At 45.3% G+C, this 22,524-nt stretch overlaps 1 protein-coding gene across 3 annotated transcripts in view; it reads left to right on the top strand.

Moving 5' to 3' along the window:
- The first annotated feature begins 7,840 nt into the window (after positions 1–7,840).
- The window catches only part of LOC138662455 (von Willebrand factor A domain-containing protein 5A-like), a 287,253-nt gene continuing 272,569 nt past the window's right edge, over positions 7,841–22,524 (top strand). The window contains exon 1 of one of the 3 annotated variants that reach the window (XM_069748157.1): positions 7,841–7,919. The gene's annotated coding sequence lies outside the window, so the exon portion shown is untranslated. The remainder of the gene's footprint in view (positions 7,920–22,524) is intronic. The other 2 variants (XM_069748173.1, XM_069748132.1) reach the window with 2 other exon arrangements.

The following is a 22,524-nucleotide window of genomic DNA, read 5'->3' as shown; positions in this document are numbered from 1 at the left end:
GTCTGAGGACTTGAGAAACCAAATTGTGAGGAAGCATGAGCAATCTCAAGGCTACAAGTCCATCTCCAAAGACCTGAATGTTCCTGTGTCTACCGTGCGCAGTGTCATCAAGAAGTGTAAAGCCCATGGCACTGTGGCTAACCTCCCTAGATGTGGATGGAAAAGAAAAATTGACAAGAGATTTCAACGCCAGATTGTGCGGATGTTGGATAAAGGACCTCGACTAACATCCAAACAAGTTCAAGCTGCCCTGCAGTCCGAGGGTACAACAGTGTCAACCTGTACTATCTGTCTGCGTCTGAATGAAAAGGGACTGTATGGTAGGAGACCCAGGAAGACCCCACTTCTTACCCCGAGACATAAAAAAGCCAGGCTGGAGTTTGCCAAAACTTACCTGAAAAAGCCTAAAACGTTTTGGAAGAATGTTCTCTGGTCAGATGAGACAGAAGTAGAGCTTTTTGGGCAAAGGCATCAACCTAGAGTTTACAAGAGGGAAAAAAAGATGCATTCAAAGAAAAGAACACAGTCCTTACAGTCAAACATGGCAGAGGTTCCCTGATGTTTTGGGGTTGCTTTGCTGCCTCTGGCACTGGACTGCTTGACCGTGTGCATGGCATTATGAAGTCTGAAGACTACCAACAAATTTTGCAGCATAATGTAGGGCCCAGTGTGAGAAAGCTGGGTCTCCCTCAGACGTCATGGGTCTTCCAGCAGGACAATGACCCAAAACACACTTCCAAAAGCACTAGAAAATGGTTTGAGAGAAAACACTGGAGACTTCTAAGGTGGCCAGCAATGAGTCCAGACCTGAATCCCATAGAACACCTGTGGAGAGATCTAAAAATGGCAGTTTGGAGAAGGCACCCTTCAAATGTCAGGGACCTGGAGCAGTTTGCCAAAGAAGAATGGTCTAAAAATCCAGCAGAGCATTGTAAGAAACTCATTGATGGTTACCGGAAGCGGTTGGTCGCAGTTATTTTGGCTAAAGGTTGTGCAACCAAGTATTATACTGAGGGTGCCAATACTTTTGTCTGGCCCATTTTTGGAGTTTTGTGTGAAATGATCAATGTTTTGCTTTTTTGCTTCATTCTCTTTTGTGTTTTTTCATTTAAGACAAATTAAAGGAAGATAATACCAAAGAATTTGTTTGCAATAATTTTCAGGAAGAAAATGAATATTATCTGACAGAATTGCAGGGGTGTCAATACTTTTGGCCATGACTAATATATACCGTATTTTCTGGTGTATAAGACGACTGGGTGTATAACACGACCCACATCTTTTCCATATAAAATATGGAATTTGGGATATACCCGCCGTATAAGACAGGGGTCATCTTATACGCCCAGTCATCTTATACGGCGTGTGGTTCCCAGGGTTTGGAGGACAGGAGACTCTCCTTCAGGCCCTGGGATCCATATTCATGTAAAAAATAAAGGTTAAAAATAAAAAAATATGGATATACGCACCCCTCCGACGGATCCTGACTCTCAGCGGTGCAAGCGTCTGCCTCCGTTCCTAAGAATGCAGTGAGTGAAGAACCTGCGATGATGTCGTTGTCCACGTGACCGCTAATGTGACCGCGACGTCATCGAAGGTCCTTCACTCACTGCATTCTTAGGAACGGAGGCAGACGCTTGCACCGCTGAGAGCCAGGGTCCATCGGAGGGGTGCATATATCCATATTTTTTATTTTTAACCTTTTATTTTTACATGAATATGGATCCCAGGGCCTGAAGGAGAGTCTCCTCTCCTTCAGACCCTGGGAACCATCCAGAATCGCTCCGTGCAACCGTACCCGGCATATAAGATGACACCCGACTTTTGGGACAATTTTTGGGGAGTTAAAAAGTCGTCTTATACGCCGGAAAATACGGTGTGTGTGTATGTATATGTGTGTGTGTGTGTGTATATGTATATGTGTGTGTATATGTGTGTATATATATATATATATATATATATATATATATATATATATATATATATATATAGTAAAGCTGCAGTAGCATCGTACGCAGTGAAGAAGCAGTGACCCACAAATTCAAACACAAGTCTCTTTTAATGTGTTTCTTCACAGCATTAAAGTCCAATTCACATAAATGCATATAACTTCAGTGGATATTATCAGTGACCAGTTTACACCAGTTCAAAGCAATACATATCACATGGCTTTAGATTTGCGGTCCCTAAACAGGCCAGACTTCCCTTGTCCAGTTTCCCTGGGCGACCGCACGCCATCTCAGTCTCTATACGTCTCCATACACACAGCCTCATATGTTGCAGACACTACACACGCCAGCCCTCCTCTGACTAGTTCTCGTGGGTGTCCTGCATCGCTGTATCACAGTCTCTTTACAGACTCTTTACTCACACAGTCGTACACAGTTCAGGATATCCTCCGGATAGCAGCCGGGCACCATATCCACCTGTTTGCACTCGTTACACATGCTAGTCCTCTTTCGGGCACAGGACATCCACTTCCGGGCACAGGACTGTCCACATCCGAGACCAGTACCATGGACGACTTGCATCTCTGTGTACACTGCGGGTGCCAGGCTATTCAGCTGCCCTGGTGTTGTGAATTCTGTTATCGGGCTCCCTCCTGTGGTCATGAATGGTACTTCGGCGAGTTCTGTCCGTGGACTCCCTCTGGTGGCTGTGAGTGGAGTTGCTGGATCTGAGGTTCCTTCCACAGGTGACCTAGGTTATTCTTAGGCTGGCTTCTCTATTTAACTCCACTCAGATCGTTACTCCATGCCAGCTGTCAATGTTCCTGTGCTGGTTCAGTTCGCTCTTGGATCTTTCTGGAGACCTGTCTCTTCCTGCAAGAAGCTGAGTCCCCGATTGTTATTTTCTGTTCATGGTTTTCTAGTCCTGCTTGCTTTCATGATTTTGTCTTGCTAGCTGGAAGCTCTGAGATGCAGGGTGGCGCCTCCGCACCGTGAGTCGGTGCGGGGGTCTTTTTGCACACTCTGCGTGGTCTTTTGTAGTTTTTTGTGCTGACCGCAAAGATACCTTTCCTATCCTCTGTCTATTTAGTTAGTCTGGCCTCCCTTTGCTAAAACCTGTTTCATTTCTGTGTTTGTGACTTTCATCTTAACTCACAGTTAATATTTGTGGGGGGCTGCCTTTTCCTTTGGGGAAATTTCTCTGAGGCAAGGTAGGCTTTATTTTCTATCTCTAGGGCTAGCTAGTTCTGAGGCTGTGCTGAGGCGTCTAGGCCATGTCTGGTACGCTCCACGGCTATTTCTAGTGTGTGTGATAGGATTAGGGATTGCGGTCAGCAGAGTTCCCACTTCCCAGAGCTTGTCCTGTATCGGTTTAACCATCAGGTCTTTCCAGGTGCTCCTAACCACCAGGTCATAACACCCTGGGTGCTGGCTCTGCTGGCCTCCATGCACTCTGCAGACCAGCACACACCAGACTGACACTGACGTGCACCTCGCACACCTGGCCAGACACCTGACACACCCATACCCCTTACTGCAGGGTTTTTAAACACACACAAACCACCTGGAAAACCCGAACCGGAGATCCATGACTCTCATGCACACCTATGGACTTCATCCTTCTGCATGCACATTCTGGGGAGAACAAACAGCGCCCTCTAGCTGTATCAGAGGCCACAGCCTCACTATATATATATATATAGTTACCTGAAAGAGGAGAAAAAGATGTTATATTATACTCACCCAGGGGTGGTCCCGCTGCTGGTCAGGTCAGATGGGCGTCTCCGGTCCGCTGCGGCGCCTCCTATCTTCATTACAAGACGTCATCTTCTGATCTTCAGCCACGGCTCCGGCGCAGGCGTACTTTGCTCTGCCCTGTTGAGGGCAGAGGATAGTACTGCATTGCGCAGGCGCCGGAAAGGTCAGAGGCCCGGTGCCTGCGCATTTTCGGGGTGACAGGTTCCCTTTAAAGATCTTTCTGTATTTTCATGACTATGAAAATTGTACATTTACACTGAAGGCATCAAAACTATGAATTAACACATTGGAATTATATTACTTGACAAAAAAGTGTGAAACTGAAAATATGTCTTATATTCTAGGTTCTTCAAAGTAGCCTCCTTTTGCTTTGATGACTGCTTTGCACACTCTTGGCATTCTCTTGATGAGCTTCTGTTCAGCATTGTCCTTTTCAGAAGTGCACAAAACTGTGGCGGACAGCGCTTTTATGCAATCCTAAAAAGATGGACACCGTCGGATCACAAGTCAGACGGCGTCCACAGTACCTCCATCTGCCTCATTATAGAGAATCTTTCACCAGAGTTTCCATCTGAATCACCTATTTCAGAGATTTAAACAGAAACCTCGGTGTAAGGCTACGTTCACACTAGCGTTGCGCCGCCCTGCGTCGGCGACGCAACGCGCGACGCATGGAAAAACGCGCGCAAAAACGCACGCGTTTTGCGACGCGTGCGTCGTTTTTGACGAAAATCGGACGCACAGAAAATGCAACTTGTTGCGTTTTCGTGCGTCCGACGCCAGCGTCGGAAACGACGCACGTGGCGAAAAACGCCACCCAAAAAACGCACGCGTCCCCTATGTTAAACATAGGGGCGCGTCGCCGCTGCGTCGCCGACGCAACAGCGGCGCAACGCTAATGTGAACGTAGCCTAAGCGCTCAGCGCAGAGAGCAGGATAAATGTGCTTCAAGCCTTACTGTGATTTTTGGGAGGCAGAATAAAAAAAAATCAACAGCAAGTGAAGAATTGGTTTTATTTATTTTTTACACCATTCCTCACGCGGTATAAGTGATTAGGTGATTTTATTCTTCGGGTTGGTGACCTTACAGTGATACCAGATTTATATAGGTTTTTCTTATGTTTGGCTGCTGTCACACACTAAAAGACGCTTTTTATTGCAAAAACATATTTAGATAGCTAGAATATTTCCATATTTCTGCAGACAGTCATGTGATGGCTTATTTTTTGCAGGACGAGTTGACATTTTTATTGGTACCATTTTCGGTCACATGAAGTTTTTTGATTACTTCCTATTCCAATTTTTGGGAGGCAGAATGACCAAAAACCAGCAATTCAGAAAGTTTTTTTTTTTTTAAATGCTGTTCCACGTGAAATAACATTGATATGGCAACTTTATTTTTTGGGTCAGTAAATACCACATTTATTATTGCTTTTTTATATTTTAGCATTTTTACAGAAGGGTCGGAAAGCATTCAGACCCCTTTAAATTTTTCACTCTTTGTTTCATTGCAGCCATTTGATAAACTCAAAAAAGTAAATTTTTTTGCTCATTAATGTACACTCTGCACCCCATCTTGATCTTGACTGAAAAAAAAACAGAAATGTAGACATTTTTGCAAATGTAATAAAAAGGAAAAACTGAAATATCACATGGTCATAAGTATTCAGACCTTTGCTCAGACACCATATTTAAGTCACATGCTGTCCATTTCCTTGTGAACCTCCTTCAGATAGTTCTACTCCTTCATTGGAGTCCAGCTGTGTTTAATTAAACTGATAGGACTTGATTTGGAAAGGCGCACACCTGTCTATATAAGACCTCACAGCTCACAGTGCATGTCAGACCAAATGAGAATCATGAGGTCAAAGGAACTGGCCACGGAGCTCAGAGGCAGAATTGTGTCAAGGCACAGATCTGGCCAAGGTTACAACAGAATTTCTGCAGTACTCAAGGTTCCTAAGAGGACAGTGGCTTCCATATTCCTTAAATGGAAGAAGTTTGGGACCACCAGAAGTCTTCCTAGACCTGGCCGTCCAGCCAAACTGAGCAATCGTGGGAGAAGAGCCTTGGTGAGAGAGGTAAAGAAGAAACTCAAGATCACTGTGGCTGAGCTCAAGAGATACAGTAGGGAGATGCGAGAAAGTTCCACAAAGTCAACTAACAGTGCAGCCCTCCACCAGTCAGGCCTTTATGACAGAGTAGCCAGACGGAAGCCTCTCCTCAGTGCAAGACATAGGAAAGCCCGCATAGAGTTTGCTAAAAAACACTTGAAGGACTACCAGGCTATGAGAAATAAAATTCTCTGGTCTGATGAGATGAAGATAGACCTTTTTGGTGGTATGTGTGGAGAAAACCAGCTACTCCTCATCAACTGCTTAATACAATCCCAACAATGAAACATGGTGGTGGCAGCACCATGCTATGGGGGGAAGGTTCAGCTGCAGGGGCAGGACGACTGGTTGTCATTGAAGGAAGCATGAATGCGGCCAAGTACAGAGATCTCCTGGATGAAAACCTTCCAGAGTGCTCTGGACCTCAGACTTGGCTGAAGCTTCACCTTCCAACAAGACAATGACCCGGCACATTAACCCCCGGCACACTGCGATCAAACATGATCGCAGTGTTCCGGCGGTATAGGGAAGCATCGCGCAGGGAGGGGGCTCCCTGCGGGCTTCACTGAGACCCCCGGAGCAACGCGATGTGATTGCGTTGCTGCGAGGGTCTCTTACCTCCTCCTCCCTGCAGCAGGCCCGGATCCAAGATGGCCGCAGCATCCGGGTCCTGCAGGGAGGTGGCTTCACTGCGCCTGCTCAGAGCAGGTGCCGGGAAGCCAGGAGAAGTGCACGTCAGATCACTGATCTGACACAGTGCACAGCAAAGTGCCAGATCAGTGATGCCCCCCCCGGGGCAATGTTATAATGTAAAAAAAAAATATTCACATGTGTAAAAAAATTTAAAAAAAAATTCCAAAAAAAAAAATTATATATATTCTTCCTATAAATACATTTCTATCTAAATAAAAAAAAAAAACAATAAAAGTACACATATTTAGTATCGCCGCGTCCGTAAGACCCCACCTATAAAACTATATCACTAGTTAACCCCTTCAGTAAACACCGTAAAAAACAAACAAAAAAAAACAAGGCAAAAAACAACGCTTTATTCTCATACCGCCAAACAAAAAGTGGAATAACACGCGATCAAAAAGACTGATATAAATAACCATGGTACCACTGAAAATGTCATGTTGTCCCGCAAAAAATGAGCCGCCATACAGCATCATCAGCGAAAAACTAAAATAGTTATAGTCCTCAGAATAAAGCGATGCAAAAATAATAATTTTTTCTAAAAAATAGTTTTTATCGTATAAAAGCGCCAAAACATAAAAAAAATGATATAAATGAGGTATCGCTGTAATCGTACTGACCAGAAGAATAAAACTGCTTTATCAATTTTACCACACGCGGAACGGTATAAACGCCTCCCCCAAAAGTAATTCATGAATAGCTGGTTTTTGGTCATTCTGCCTCACAAAAATCGGAATAAAAAGCGATCAAAAAATGTCACGTGCCCGAAAATGTTACCAATAAAAACGTCAACTCGTCCCTCAAAAAACAAGACCTCACATGACTGTGGACCCAAATATGCAAAAATTATAGCTCTCAAAATGTGGTAACGCAAAAAAAATGTTTTGCAATAAAAAGCTTCTTTCTGTGTGTGACGGCTGCCAATCATAAAAATCCGCTAAAAAACCCGCTATAACAGTAAATCAAACCCCCCTTCATCACCCCCTTAGTTAGGGAAAAATTAAAAAATTTAAAAAATGTATTTATTTCCATTTTCCCATTAGGGTTAGGGCTAGGGTTAGGGTTAAGGCTGGGGCTAAAGTTAGGGTTGGGGCAAAAATTAGGGTTGGGAATAGGGTTGGGATTAGGGTTAGGGGCAGGGGCGTAACAACTGCGGTCGCAGGGGTCGCGACTGCGACGGGGCCCGCAGTGCTTTCAGGGCCCGCGCAGTCCAGAAAACAAGTAGCAGGGGAAACAAAGGACTAGGAGATAAGTCACGCACGCATCCTGCTGGCCACGCCCACAGCTTCCCCAGACTTTCAGCAGTGTGCGGTGAGTGGGCGTGTCCGTGAAGGACGTGACCTAGCAGAACGGCTGGGCTGTCACTGACTGAAGCTGGAGAGATGGAAGAAGGCAGCAGCTGGTGAGTGATGTGCTGCTTACACCTGACACACACACACACACACACACACACACACACACACACACACACACACACACACACACACACACACACACACACACACACACACACACCTACCTGTTCTATGTGCACAGGACCTGTGATGAGGTCACAGGAGGGGAGGAGTCAGGGGTCACATGATCAGTGGCCTCAGTGTCTGCACTATGCAGGACTCTGCTGTGCTTGATTGTCATGGTGCTGAATGAGGGGATGTTTATGTAACAGAGCCGTGTGTGTACAGGGTGTACAGAGCGGAGCCGTGTATGTGCGTAGTGGAGCAAGGTGTACGGAGCGGAGTCAGGTGTGTACGAGGTCTACAAAGCTGAGCCGAGGGTGAAAGAGGTGAGCAGATTCGTGTATGTATGGGGTGTATGGAGTGGTGCTGCGTGTTTAAGAGGTGTATAGAGCGGAGCCGCGTGTGGACGGAGCGGAGAAGCGTGTGTGTAAGGTGTATGGGGCGGAGCTGCGTGTGTACAAGGTGTACGGAGCAGAGCCGCGTGTGTACGAGGTGTACGGAGCAGAGCCGCGTGTGTATGAGGTGTACGGAGCGGAGCTGCGTGTGTACAAGGTGTACGGAGCAGAGCCGCGTGTGTACGAGGTGTACGGAGCAGAGCCGCGTGTGTATGAGGTGTACGGAGCGGAGCTGCGTGTGTACAAGGTGTACGGAGCGGAGCCGTGTGTGTACAAGGTGTACGGAGCGGAGCCGTGTGTGTACAAGGTGTACGGAGCAGAGCCGCGTGTGTATGAGGTGTACGGAGCTGAGCTGCGTGTGTACAAGGTGTACGGAGCGGAGCTGCGTGTGTACAAGGTGTACGGAGCGGAGCCGTGTGTGTACGGGTTCTCAGAGCGAAGCCGTGTGTGTACGGGCTATACACGGCTGTGGGCAGAGCCCAGCATGTGCACTGTGGGGGAGTATTGCGTGTACTTGCCAGCATCAGAATGTGCAGTGCGCATGCTCCGGAGCCGACCAGTACACCGAATACACCCCCACACTGCACAGGTCCGGAAATGACGCACTGCAGCGTCATACCAGGAAGAAACAGCACACAAATTTCAAACGCCGGGAGTGCGCTTGGAATTAGAGCGAGGGAGGACATATTACTATAGAGACATGTTAGTTATAAAATAATTTTTCTCAGCGAGTACAGGGCAGTATTAGGTCAGACTATACAACATTGCAACACAACTATAGTGTGCGAAATGAATACGGAAAATGTGAATTTCGGTGGGAAATATTTTGGCGCAGGGGGGGGGCCCCATTTGAAAGTTCGCATCGGGGCCCCTCACTTTGTAGTTACGCCACTGGTTAGGGGTGTGTCAGGGTTAGAGGGGTGGTTAGGGTTAGGGTTGGGATTAGGGTTAGGGGTGTGTTTGGATTAGGGTTTCATTTATAATTGTGCGGTTTCCATTGTTTAGGCACATCAGGGCTCTCCAAACGCGACATTGCGCCGATCTCAATTCCAGCCAATTCTGCGTTGAAAAAGTAAAACAGTGCTTCTTCCCTTCCGAGCTCTCCCGTTGGACAACAACTTTTGGGGTCCAATTTCTCCTGTTACCCTTGGAAAAATAGAAAACTGGGGGCTAAAATATAATTTTTGTGGGAAAAAAAAGATTTTTTATTTTCACAGCTCTGCGTTATAAACTGTAGTGAAACACTTGGGGGTTCAAAGTTGTCACAACAATGTTTAGGCACATCAGGGGCTCACCAAACGCAACATGGCGTCCCATCTCAATTCCAGTCAATTTTGCATTGAAAAGTCAAATGGCGCTCCTTCGCTTCCGAGCGCTGTCATGCACCCAATCAGTGGTTTACTCCCACATATGGGGTATCGGCGTACTCAGGACAAATGGTACAACAACGTTTGGGGTCCATTTTCTCCTGTTACCCTTGGTAAAATAAAACAAATTGGAGCTGAAGTAAATTTTTGTGAAAAAAAGTTAAATGTTCATTTTTATTTCAATATTCCAAAAATTCCTGTGAAACACCTGAAGGGTTAATAAACTTCTTGAATATGGTTATGAGCACCTTGAGGGGTGCCGTTTTTAGAATGGTGTCACACTTGGTTATTTTCTATCATATAGACCCCTAAAATTGACTTCAAATGAGTTGTGGTCCCTAAAAAAAAAATTGGTGTTGTAAAAATGAGAAATTGCTGGTCAACTTTTAACCCTTATAACTCCCTAACAAAAAAAAATTTTGGTTCCAAAAAATTGTGCTGATGTAAAGTAGACATGTGGGAAATGTTACTTATTAAGTATTTTGTGTGACATATCTCTGTGATTTAATTGCATAAAAATTCAGAAGTTGGAAAATTGCGAAATTTTTCGCCAAATTTCCATTTTTTTCCACAAATAAACGCAGGTAATATCAAAGAAATTTTACCACTAGCATGAAGTACAATATGTCCCGAGAAAACAATGTCAGAATCACTGGGATCCGTTGAAGCGTTCCAGAGTTATAACCTCATAAAGGGACAGTGGTCAGAATTGTAAAAATTGGCCCGGTCATTAACGTGCAAACCACCCTTGGGGGTAAAGGGGTTAACCCCTTAGGCCATGTTCACACAATGCGTTTTTTACTGCGGAACCGCCGCGATTTTGCCGCTGCGGGTCCGCAGCTGTTTTCCATGCAGGGTACAGTACAATGTACCCTATGGAAAACAGGAACCGCTGTGCACATGATGCGGAAATTCACTAAAAAAGCCGCGCTGAATAGCTGCGGTAAAAAAGAAGACCATGTCACTTCTTTGTGCGGAACTACAGCGGTTCTGCACCCATTGACCTCCATTGTGAGGTCAAACCCGCAGTAAAACCCGCAGACGAAAAAAATATCTGCGGGTTTTCTGCGGTTTGTGGTGCAGAACCGCTGCAGCAGGAAGTGCGTGGGCAGAGTGTGGCTGTCCCCCTGTGCCCCAATCCCACCCCCCCATGCTCCGAGGCCACCCCCCGTGCTCCGGCGCCCCCCCCCCCCCCAGTGCCCTCATCTCCCCCCCTTATACTTACCGGGCCTCCCGGTGTCCGTCCGTCCGTCTTCTCCCTGGGCGCCGCCATCTTCCAAAATGGCGGACGCATGCGCAGTGCACCCGCCGAATCTGCCGGCCGGCAGATTCGTTCCAGGCACATTTTGATCACTGTGATAACCTCACAGTGATCAAAATAAAAAAAAAAGTAAATGACCCCCCCCCCCTTATCACCCCCATAGGTAGTAACAATAATAAAATAAAGAATTTATTTTATTTTTTTTTCCCCACTACAGTTAGAACTAGGGTTAGGGTTAGGGTAGAAAACACACTAAAGACCGCAGCAAAAAACGCAGCAAAAAACGCACCAAAAATGCACTAAAAAACGCACCTGCGTTTTCTGTCAAGAGCTGCGGTTTTTAGTGCAGAAAAAACAGCAAGGAAATCAGGAACGTGTGAACATGGCCTTAAGCCCCGAGGTTGGTTTGCACGTTAATGACCGGGCCAATTTTTACAATTCTGACCACTGTCCCTTTATGAGGTTATAACTCTGGAACGCTTCAACAGATCCCAGTGATTCTGACAATGTTTTCTTGGGACATATTGTACTTCATGATAGTGGTAAAAATTCTGTGATAGTACCTGCGTTTGTTTGTGAAAAAAACGGAAATTTGGCGAAAATTATGAAAATTTCGCAATTTTCCAACTTTGAATTTTTATGCAATTAAATCACAGAGATATGTCACACAAAATACTTAATAAGTAACATTTCCCACATGTCTACTTAACATCAGCACAATTTTGGAACCAAAATTTTTTTTTGTTAGGGAGTTATAAGGGTTAAAAGTTGACCAGCAATTTCTCATTTTTACAACACCATTTTTTTTTTAGGGACCACATCTCATTTGAAGTCATTTTGAGGGGTCTATATGATAGAAAATACCCAAGTGTGACACCATTCTAAAAACTGCACCCCTCAAGGTGCTCAAAACCATATTCAAGAAGTTTAAATAAAAATGAACATTTAACTTTTTTTCACAAAAAATTTACTTCAGCTCCAATTTGTTTTATTTTACCAAGGGTAACAGGAGAAAATGGATGCCAAAAGTTGTTGTACAATTTGTCCTGAGTACACCGATACCCCACATGTGGGGGTAAACCACTGTTTGGGCGCATGACAGAGCTCGGAAGCGAAGGAGCGCCATTTGACTTTTCAATGCAAAATTGACTGGAATCGAGATGGGACACCATGTTACGTTTGGAGAGCCCCTGATGTGCCTAAACATTGAAACCCCCCACAAGTGACACCATTTTGGAAAGTAGACCCCCTAAGGAACTTATCTAGAGGTGTGGTGAGCACTTTGACCCACCAAGTGCTTCACAGAAGTTTATAATGCAGAACCGTAAAAATAAAAAATCATATTTTTTCACAAAAATTATCTTTTCGCCCCCAATTTTTTATTTTCCCAAGGGTAAGAGAAGAAATTGGACCCCAAAAGTTGTTGTACAATTTGTCCTGAGTACGCTGATACCCCATATGTGGGGGTAAACCACTGTTTGGGCGCATGGGAGAGCTCGGAAGGGAAGGAGCGCCGTTTGACTTTTCAATGCAAAATTGACAGGAATTGAGATGGGACGCCATGTTGCGTTTGGAGAGCCACTGATGTGCCTAAACATTGAAACCCCTCACAAGTGACACTATTTTGGAAAGTAGACCCCCTAAGGAATTTATCTAGATGTGTTTTGAGCGCTTTGACCCACCAAGGGCTTCACAGAAGTTTATAATGCGGAGCCGTAAAAATAAAACAAACATTTTTTTCCCACAAAAATTATTTTTTAGCCCCCAGTTTTGTATTTTCCCGAGGGTAAGAAGAGAAATTCGACCCCAAAAGTTGTTGTCCAATTTGTCCTGATTGCGCTGATACCCCATATGTGGGGGGGAACCACTGTTTGGCCGCATGGGAGGGCTTGGAAGGGAAGGAGCGCCATTTGGAATGCAGACTTAGATAGAATGGTCTGCAGGTGTCACATTGCGTTTGCAGAGCCCCTAATGTACCTAAACAGTAGAAACCCCCCACAAGTAACCCCATATTGGAAACTAGACCCCCCAGGGAACTAATCTAGATGTGTTGTGAGAACTTTGAACCCCCAATTGTTTCACTACAGTTTATAACGCAGAGCCTTGAAAATAAAAAATCTTTTTTTCCTACAAAAAATATTTTTTAGCCCCCAGTTTTGTATTTTTCCAAGGGTAACAGGAGAAATTGGACCCCAAAAGTTGTTGTCCTCTTTGTCTTGAGTACGCTGATACCCCATATGTTGGGGTAAACCCCTGTTTGGGCACACGGGAGAGCTCGGAAGGGAAGGAGCACTGTTTTACTTTTTCAACGCAGAATTGGCTGGAATTGAGATCGGACGCCATGTCGCGTTTGGAGAGCCCCTGATGTGCCTAAACAGTGGAAACCCCACAATTATAACTGAAACCCTAATCCAAACACACCCCTAACCCTAATCCCAACAGTGACCCTAACCACACCTCTAACCCTGACACACCACTAACCCTAATCCCAACCCTATTCCCAACTGTAAATGTAATCTAAACCCTAACCGTAACTTTAGCCCCAACCCTAACCCTAACTTTAGCCCCAACCCTAACTGTGGCCCCAACCCTAACCCTAGCCCTAACCCTAGCCCTAGCCCTAACCCTAGCCCTAACCCTAGCCCTAACCCTAATGGGAAAATGGAAATAAATACATTTTTTTAATTTTTCCCTAACTAAGGGGGTGATGAAAGGGGGTTTGATTTACTTTTATAGCGGGTTTTTTAGCGGATTTTTATGATTGGCAGCCGTCACACACTGAAAGACGCTTTTTATTGCAAAAAATATTTTTTGCGTTACCACTTTTTGAGAGCTATAATTTTTCCATATTTTGGTTCACAGAGTCAAGTGAGGTCTTGTTTTTTGTGGGACGAGTTGACGTTTTTATTGGTAACATTTTCGGGCACGTGACATTTTTAGATCGCTTTTTAATACAATTTTTGTGAGGCAGAATGACCAAAAACCAGCTGTTCATGAATTTCTTTTGGGGGAGGCGTTTATACCGTTCCGCGTTTGGTAAAATTGATAAAGCAGTTTTATTCTTCTGGTCAGTACGATAACAGCGATACCTCATTTAAATCATTTTTTTATGTTTTGGCGCTTTTATACGATAAAAACTATTTTATAGAAAAAATAATTATTTTTGCATCGCTTTATTCTCAGGACTATAACTATTTTATTTTTTCGCTGATGATGCTGTATGGCGGCTCGTTTTTTGCGGGACAAGATGACGCTTTCAGCGGTACCATGATTATTTATATCTGTCTTTTTGATCGCGTGTTATTCCACTTTTTGTTCGGCGGTATGATAATAAAGCGTTGTTTTTTGCCTTGTTTTTTTTTTTTTTTCTTACGGTGTTTACTGAAGGGGTTAACTAGTGGGCCAGTTTTATAGGTCGGGTCGTTACGGACGCGGCGATACTAAATATGTGTACTTTTATTGGGTTTTTTTTAGATAAAGAAATGTATTTATAGGAATAATTTTTTTTTTTTTTTCATTATTTAGGAATATTTTTTTTTATACATTTGGAAAATTTTTTTTTTACTTTTTTACTTTGTCCCAGGGGGGGACATCACAGATCAGTGATCTGACAGTGTGCACAGCACTCTGTCAGATCACTGATCTGACATGCAGCGCTGCAGCCTTCACAGTGCCTGCTCTGAGCAGGCTCTGTGAAGCCACCTTCCTCCCTGCAGGACCCGGATGCCGCGGCCATCTTGGATCCGGGTCCAGCAAGGAGGAAGGAGGTAGGAGACCCTCGCAGCAATGCAATCACATCGCGTTGCTGCGGGGGGCTCAGGGAAGCCCGCAGGGAGCCCCCTCCTTGCGCGGTGCTTCCCTATACCGCAGACACATCGCGATCATGTTTGATCGTGGTGTGCCGGGGGTTAATGTGCCGGGGGCGGTCTGTGACCGCTCCTGGCACATAGTGCCGGATGTCAGCTGCGATAGGCAGCTGACACCCGGCCGCGATCAGCCGCGCTCCCCCCGTGAGCGCGGCCGATCGCCTATGACGTACTATCCCGTCGGTGGGAATTAAAGCCCACCCCACCTCGACGGGATAGTACGTCATATGGGATTAAGGGGTTAATGAGGAAAAAAAAATAACTTTTTTGAATTGGACAAATGGCTGCAATGAAACAGAGTGAAAAATTTAAAGGGTTATGAATACTTGCCATACCTAGTGTATATTCCAGAGTAAGGTTTCCCTCTAGTGGGTGGTTAAAAATAACACCAGTGCACCAAAGTAATGATACTATAGAGACACATAGATTCAATGGAGTTAGTAGTAAATCTAATAGACGTATTTTGACATAAGTGTAATGATTGATTTACAGTAATATGTTAATAGCATGCAGGCACCAAATGCAGAATAAGCATTGTAACCATAGAAGATAGTGAGTATAATAGGAAAAACTAATCATATAATAGTTACCACCGGACCCCTGGTGGACATTTCGCACTATAGCTTTTTCAGAAAGGACATGCTATTAGTGGCATACCGGGTGTAGTGGTGAAAAGACTTATGGATGTTCAGGTTCAGATGAACTGTAGTTCAAAGTTTGGTTCAGTATCCAACCTTGACTCCGAACCCAATGCCTACCTAAACTTCGGTGCTTTAAAATGGCTGTAAAATGGTCATAGTAAGGACTAGGGGCTGCAAAAGGAAGCTGAGTGGGGGAAAGAGCAGGACAATTTCCCTGCACTGCAAACAACTGTGGATAGGGAATAATATAAAGAAAACATAATCTTGAACCAGGAGACGGATGTTCAAGTGGAGGAGGAGGTTGAGGTGGAGATGGCAATGTAGGTAGGAGAGGGAGGTAGCCAAGGCTGTTTTTGTTTCTTAATTGATTTTTTTTTTTTTTTTGGGGGGGGGGATTACTCTGAAAACAGACAGTATAATAATCTGCTGGCTACTCTCTGTATTCAGGTCGTGTAATACTCTGCACTTTTTTTAATTGAAAACAACGAGGAGAGTATCAAATAGGGGACATGGCTGTATGCTGGTGGTGGTGATGTAGCTGCTGCACAGAGAGAAAGGATGTGATGGATCTGTGCTTTCTACGCGCTCAAATGAAATACCTTTCTCTGGTGCATGCAGGCGACAGGACATTCTGTGCAATTTTGTTGGCCCGAGTACCGCTGGATGAATGGAGAGGCCAGGAAAAGTAGAGGTTGTTTTAGTTTGGATGGCTGAGAGTTCCTTCAGTTCCTTTACTTTGTCTTGCACCCGATCCCCTTCTAAAAGTGCAGATTTTGCACCTGCAGTCCACAGGCATCAGTCTTCCAACTCACTGCCTTGCAAATTAGGAAAGCAGTCTGAGACTCAAGTCATGCAGCAATCCAAAAATTTAGAAAAAAGCCGACAGCATATCAGATATGGTGATGCAAGTCCTAATTCCACTGGACCATGTGGAAAATGTACATACCCAAACAGCAATGAAGGACAGCATCCAATCCGGGTGAAATATTCACAAAGAAAATCCTTTATTATGCCAGATAAAATGCGACGTTTCGACCATATAGGTCTTTTTCAAGCATGCTTGAAAAAGACCTATATGGTCGAAACGTCGCATTTTATCTGGCATAATAAAGGATTTTCTTTGTGAATATTTCACCCGGATTGGATGCTGTCCTTCATTGCTGTTCAAGTCATGCAGCAGTCACTTCTGCTGGCTGTGGTTCTGTGGCCAATCCACCTGGCCCTGCCCCATAAGTGGAAGAGATTGAGTGCACTGCTGACCAACCACTTGTTCTGTTTGGGGGATGAGTATGTGGGAGGGTTACTTTAAATGTTCACAGGACCATCGCAGCAGATGATGATGATGATGATGCACAGGTGCCAACTTCTTCATATGCTGGGGGTGTGGTGGGGCTAATTTGTGCCCTGCATCCCTGTGCGCATCTTCTTAATAAAATTGGGTATGTGTTGCATATAAACTGTCATGTAATATTTGCAACACATGTGATATTGTGCAAATTATATATCTTTATGGGTTCGGGATAGAGATAGGAAGATATAGTAAGGTTCCTTGTTAGTGTTCTGTCCTCACTAAATGAGGCAGGCTCATGTAGCTATACAGGCAGCTAAACCACTATATCGGGGTCCAAGAAGGTGACTGTGGTTGAGTCTATGCTTTTATGGAACGTGATAGTATATTGACGTGGTGAGACTGTAAACAATCATAAGGCATACAATCAGTGCATGATACAGTATATATATATATATATATATATATATATATATATATATAATATATTACACATGTTATACATTGTGCACGAAGGTTTACAAACTAGTAACTGACCCAGGGGTATGACTGACTAAGCTAGGCTAACATGGAGCAGAAATTATTTATTGAATGCATAAATATATACCGGCTATGCAATCGTAAGGGGGACTAAACATGGAGATGTCCCTTCCTGAAAGCTAAGTGAAGGGAAATGGAGGATGAGCTACCACAATGCATTGCAAAGGGGAGGAGAATCAGACATAAGAAATAAAAAATATGACGTAAATATGACTCACTAGAGGGAGCCAAAACAGTACAGGCAAATTAATGAATAAGGCCTCTTTCACACTTCCGTCATTCTTTTCCGTCACAATGCGTCTTTTTGTGAAAAAAAAAAAGGATCCAGCAAATGTTTCTGCTGGATCCGTTTTTTTCTCCTTGTATTAGCGACGGATTGTGATGGATGGCCTTCCGTTTCATCCGTAATGCGCTGGATCCATCGGAAAATCATTCAGCGACAGATCCTGCGCTGTCCGTCGTTGGCTGTAATGGAAGCCTATGGACGCAGGATCCGTCGTTGACTGTCAAAAGCAGGAATCCAGCGACGAATGCCGTCTTTTGAAACTGGGCATGTGCGGAAGAATTTCCCGTCAGGCAAATTCTCTCTCGCTCTCGCTATCTCTTTTTACAATTGATGCTGCCTATGCAGCATCAATAGTAAAAAGATATAATGTTAGCGAGACCGCTACATCATCGGGTCATTGTCTCACAAGGCATAACTGGGAACAGGAGCTGTCGGCAGCATCGCGAGCATCGGAAAGGCCGCGGGAAGGCTGCGGGGGACGCCAGAAGGTAAGAATATCACGATTTTTTATTTTTTTATTATTTTTAACCTGGGTTGTGTTGTGTGTGTTTTCACAGCGGAAAAATGCGGCGAAGATGCATATACAACTTGTGCAAAAAGCTTCGACGGATCCGTCAAAAAAATGAACCCAGTGCACCCGTTGGATCCATCTTTTCAACATTTTGACGGATTGTGACTAATTGTAAAAAACGGAAGTGTGAAAGAGGCCTATCCTGCAGCATTATGCAAACAAATAAGGATATAACAAATTAGATGTCGGAGACAGAACAGTTAGTAAAGGTACCTTCACACATAACGATTTAGTTAACGATATCGTTGCAACGTCACGCTTTTTGTGACGTAGCAACAATCCCGCTAACGATCTCGTTATGTGTGACAGCGACCAACGATCAGGCCCCTGCTGGGAGATCGTTGGTCGTTGGGGAATATCGGGTTACTAAGTGTAGGGCCGCGCTTAGTAACCCGATATTTACCCTGGTTACCATTGTAAAAGTTAAAAAAAAAAACACTACATACTCACATTCCGATGTGACGTCACCGCTGTGCTCTGCTTTACGGCCGGCGCTGACAGTCAGTGCGGGAAGCTGACGGCGGGGGACGTGACAGACATCGGAATGTGAGTATGTAACCCGATGTTTACCCTGGTTACCCGGGGACGTCGGCATCGTTGAAAACAGTTTCAACGATGCCGAAGTCGTTCCCCTGATTGTTGGTCGCTGGAGAGAGCTGTCTGTGTGACAGCTCCCCAGCGACCACACAACGACTTACCAACGATCACGGCCAGGTCGTATCGCTTGTCGTGATTGTTGGTAAGTCGTTTAGTGTAATGGTACCATAAGGGTTAATATAGGATTTAGAGCAGTAGGGGGGACGCTAGATTGGGAGATTAGATTGAGTTAAGATAAGAAATAGTTAAACCAATAGGATGTTAGCTAGTGGGAGAGATAGAAAAAGGGTGAGGAGAATGTGTTCTGGAAGTAATGAGTGGTGGAGAGAAAGAGGAAGAGTGAGGTGATTGACCGAAGCTGTGTTATGACAGAGGCTCGTGAATCCAGGCCCTATGGGTGGACAGACACATGGGCACGAGCAGATTAGGGCACCATGAGAGAAACAGCGTCTATGCTTATAGGACACTTCAGTGACATCCAAGCCCTATCGTCTGACAAAGATTGGCAGCGGCATCCTTTACTTTCGCCCAGGATGGGGAAAATGGATGGGGAGCACCAGGAGAAAGCTAGTCAGGGAGCTGTGGTACTGAAGGATACTGTATGGAAACAGACGATGACTGGAAGAACCAGGGACAGTACAGGGGAAAGAATGGCCATACTGTATGAAGATTGCTGTGCGGTGTCTGTATCTAAATTGGATGAGCTCAGTAAAGTTTTTATGTTTGAATTCAACTTGGACTCTGACGTTTATTGTGTGTTGCTGCAGAAGACCAGGACCCTGAAACCTGAGGACTCTAACCCACAAGTGAGTGAAACGCATTGCACAGACACAGCACACACCAGAATGGCCTTTGTGTTTATCTTGCGGGGTGTCAGGGCATATTGGAACAATTATCACGTTGACCCCATTACAGTTTGGTGTAGTCGGCAGGATCAAGACTCCTCATGTACAGAGAACAGAGGAGCCCCCAGCACGGCAAAGATGGCGGCCAAGACAGACTTTAAAATGGCAGATGGTGGCTCGGAGGCTGGCGATAGCTCCACCCATCGTTGAGCATGGCGTGAAAATCCATCTGGCAGAGACAGTGACCTGAGCCTAGGGCGCATTCCCTTGTAAATGGTGCCTGCCCACAGTGGGCGCGGAGAAAGAAGAAACCTGACCCGTTGCAGCAGATCCCGGAAGAGTGAGAGGAGTCTGATGCTGAATTGGTGGAGTGACCGGAGACAGCTGTGTCCTGGCCCGGGTGAGGCCTGAAGAAGGAAGCCACGTGTGGAGCTGGATGGCGCTATTTTGAGAGACAGCACTGGCGGTGATGGCTCATTTGTGCACCCGATGCTACGGCGGTATAGGAAATTGAATGGATATTGAATGGAAATGGCAGCAGGCCTATCCTGGATGGCTGTGGGGAATGGCCACATGCGAAAGGGGATATGATTTGCACAATCGAACAAATGAAAGTCAGACATTGCTTTTCAACCACAACCATGCTTCCTGCTTCCACAGAATTAAAAAAAAAACAACTCATGAAATAGGCCTGGACAGAAATGATGGTACCCCTGAAAATTATGTGGCTAAAGGGACATGTTAAATCACGGTGTGTCCACTAATTAGCATCACAGGTGTCTACAATCTTGGAATCGGTGAATGGGCCTGTATATAGGGCTACAGATACTCACTGTGCTTTTTGGTGACACGGTGTGTATCACAGTCAACATGGACCAGAGGATACATATTTGAAGACTTATATACAAAAAATCTTATAAAATTCATATCTACAGACATATAATTATATTGAAACAATATATATGTAAACACTTAATTAGAGTTTTTTTACCTTCTCCCAGACTTGTCTCTCCCACATGCTCCTTTCAATGTCCTCTCCAATGGGACGATGGCAGTGCAGGGTGCGCTGCATTATATAATTTTACCCAACAGGGCAGTGTCTGCTAGTGCAGCGCCCCAGAGATCTGGTCGTTGCAGTATGACACTCTGCGGCTAAGGGGAGTGATGGTACGTCTGATGGCACTGAAGGAATTCTACTGACCAGGTATCACCAGCACACATTACACTTCACACTCCGGCCACTAGGGGGAGAAAAAGGCTTTATTTATTGGGCCACTCCTCACACTGGTAAAACTAGGGGTTGGGTAGGAAGTTAGTCAGAAGCTGACTGGGTTGGATTCAGGCAACATCCCGTGGCAGGGGGTGTTGCAGGGAGAAGACACAGGGGGGGTCCCTGTCAGGCGTGGGAACCTGGCAGGTACCTAGCGAACAGAGCAGAACGTTACGGAACCGCGCCTGCACTACCTTGCGGCAGTATCCTAAGGAAGAGATACGAAGCGAAGGGTATTGTGGAACAGTGAGAAACGAGATCAAGCACAAAGGAGAGCCAGTAGGAGTCGTGCCGTGAGACCGAGGCAACATCCTACTGAGGCGCGTAGCCGGTGGCCCGAACACCGCGGAAGTAACTGACTCTATGCCTTACTTCAAACTCCGCAGGACAGTTAATTATAGGTTGGCTGTCTACCTTAAATTTCCTACGAAGACATAGGGGGCAACGCGTGGAGAGGGGCGTCTCTAGGGTCCCGGAAGAGCTCCGAGCATTCCCGTCATACGGGTGCGTCCTAGCCATAACATATCTGGGGGACGAGAAACTAGTAACATCTGGAACAAGAGAGAGAGAAAGAATTAGAAAGAACGAACGAATGAGAACAGAAGTTGTGAGGACTATTCCGAATGCTCAGCAAGGTAGCACTACAACACACAGGCGCTAGTGGTAGGCAACAATTTCCACCTGCAAAGGGAACTCTGGATGTGCCCATCGGACCGGCCGGTCTCAGAAAGCCCTGTTAACCGTGCTCTGGATTGCGGATCCTGAAGTCTTCAGTAAATAGGTAAAGAGACTGCAACCTTGTGTCCTCGTTATTGTCTGCACCTCACACCATCGCCATCTACATCACTGGGAAGCCCTGGGGACATACTTCACCTGTGGGAAGGTATACCATCTAGCTGCCATTCCATCACCCCAGCGGACCCCAAGCAGCGTCGGTCATCCTGACCGAACACCACAGGTGGCGTCACGAAACCTTGACAGACTCCTATCACCTTTTATTGGACGACCCTTGGCAGGGTCACGGACCGGGTCCAGCCACCGTGACAACCCCAGAACTGAGACAGAAAGGACCGGTACCGAGTGACCTGTGGCCCTATGTCTGGGGGCGATCCACTAGCTGTGATGTGGCTCGGGCTGGCACACAAACAAGATTTAGAGGAAAAAAAATACAATAAATATGCACAGAGACCTCATCATACAAAAAATGACATGTTTTATTTAAACTACATAACAAAAAATATTAAAATACAGCTGTGATGGCAAATAATACTAAATAAAAACACCCCAGACCAGAGGCAAGCATATAACCTCCCAAATAGCCAGCTGCCAGGAAAATATAAGTGACTCATAAAGGGGAACTCTCATATGCCTAAACGGCACAATCACTGTGTATCTGAATGGCACAATTGCCGTATGACCATAAGACCCCAAACTATACTTCACTACAAGTGCAGTGGTCTACTATGCTTACTGTACTTGCCCAAAAATTTATGTAGGCCTGACTACAAGGGCGTTAAAGGTGCGGGTAAGGGATGTTGAGTCCTCTTCCGTCCCTGGCTTCCTGGATTGAGGAATCCAAGTAAATGACACGCAGCACAAAGGTTGTGTGTTCATAAACAGGGG

The sequence above is a fragment of the Ranitomeya imitator genome, chromosome 1 (assembly GCF_032444005.1).
Source record: "Ranitomeya imitator isolate aRanImi1 chromosome 1, aRanImi1.pri, whole genome shotgun sequence".
Classification (NCBI taxonomy): domain Eukaryota; kingdom Metazoa; phylum Chordata; class Amphibia; order Anura; family Dendrobatidae; genus Ranitomeya; species Ranitomeya imitator.
The sequence above is the reverse complement of the archived record's forward strand: the minus strand, read 5'-3'. Positions and strand labels throughout refer to the sequence as shown.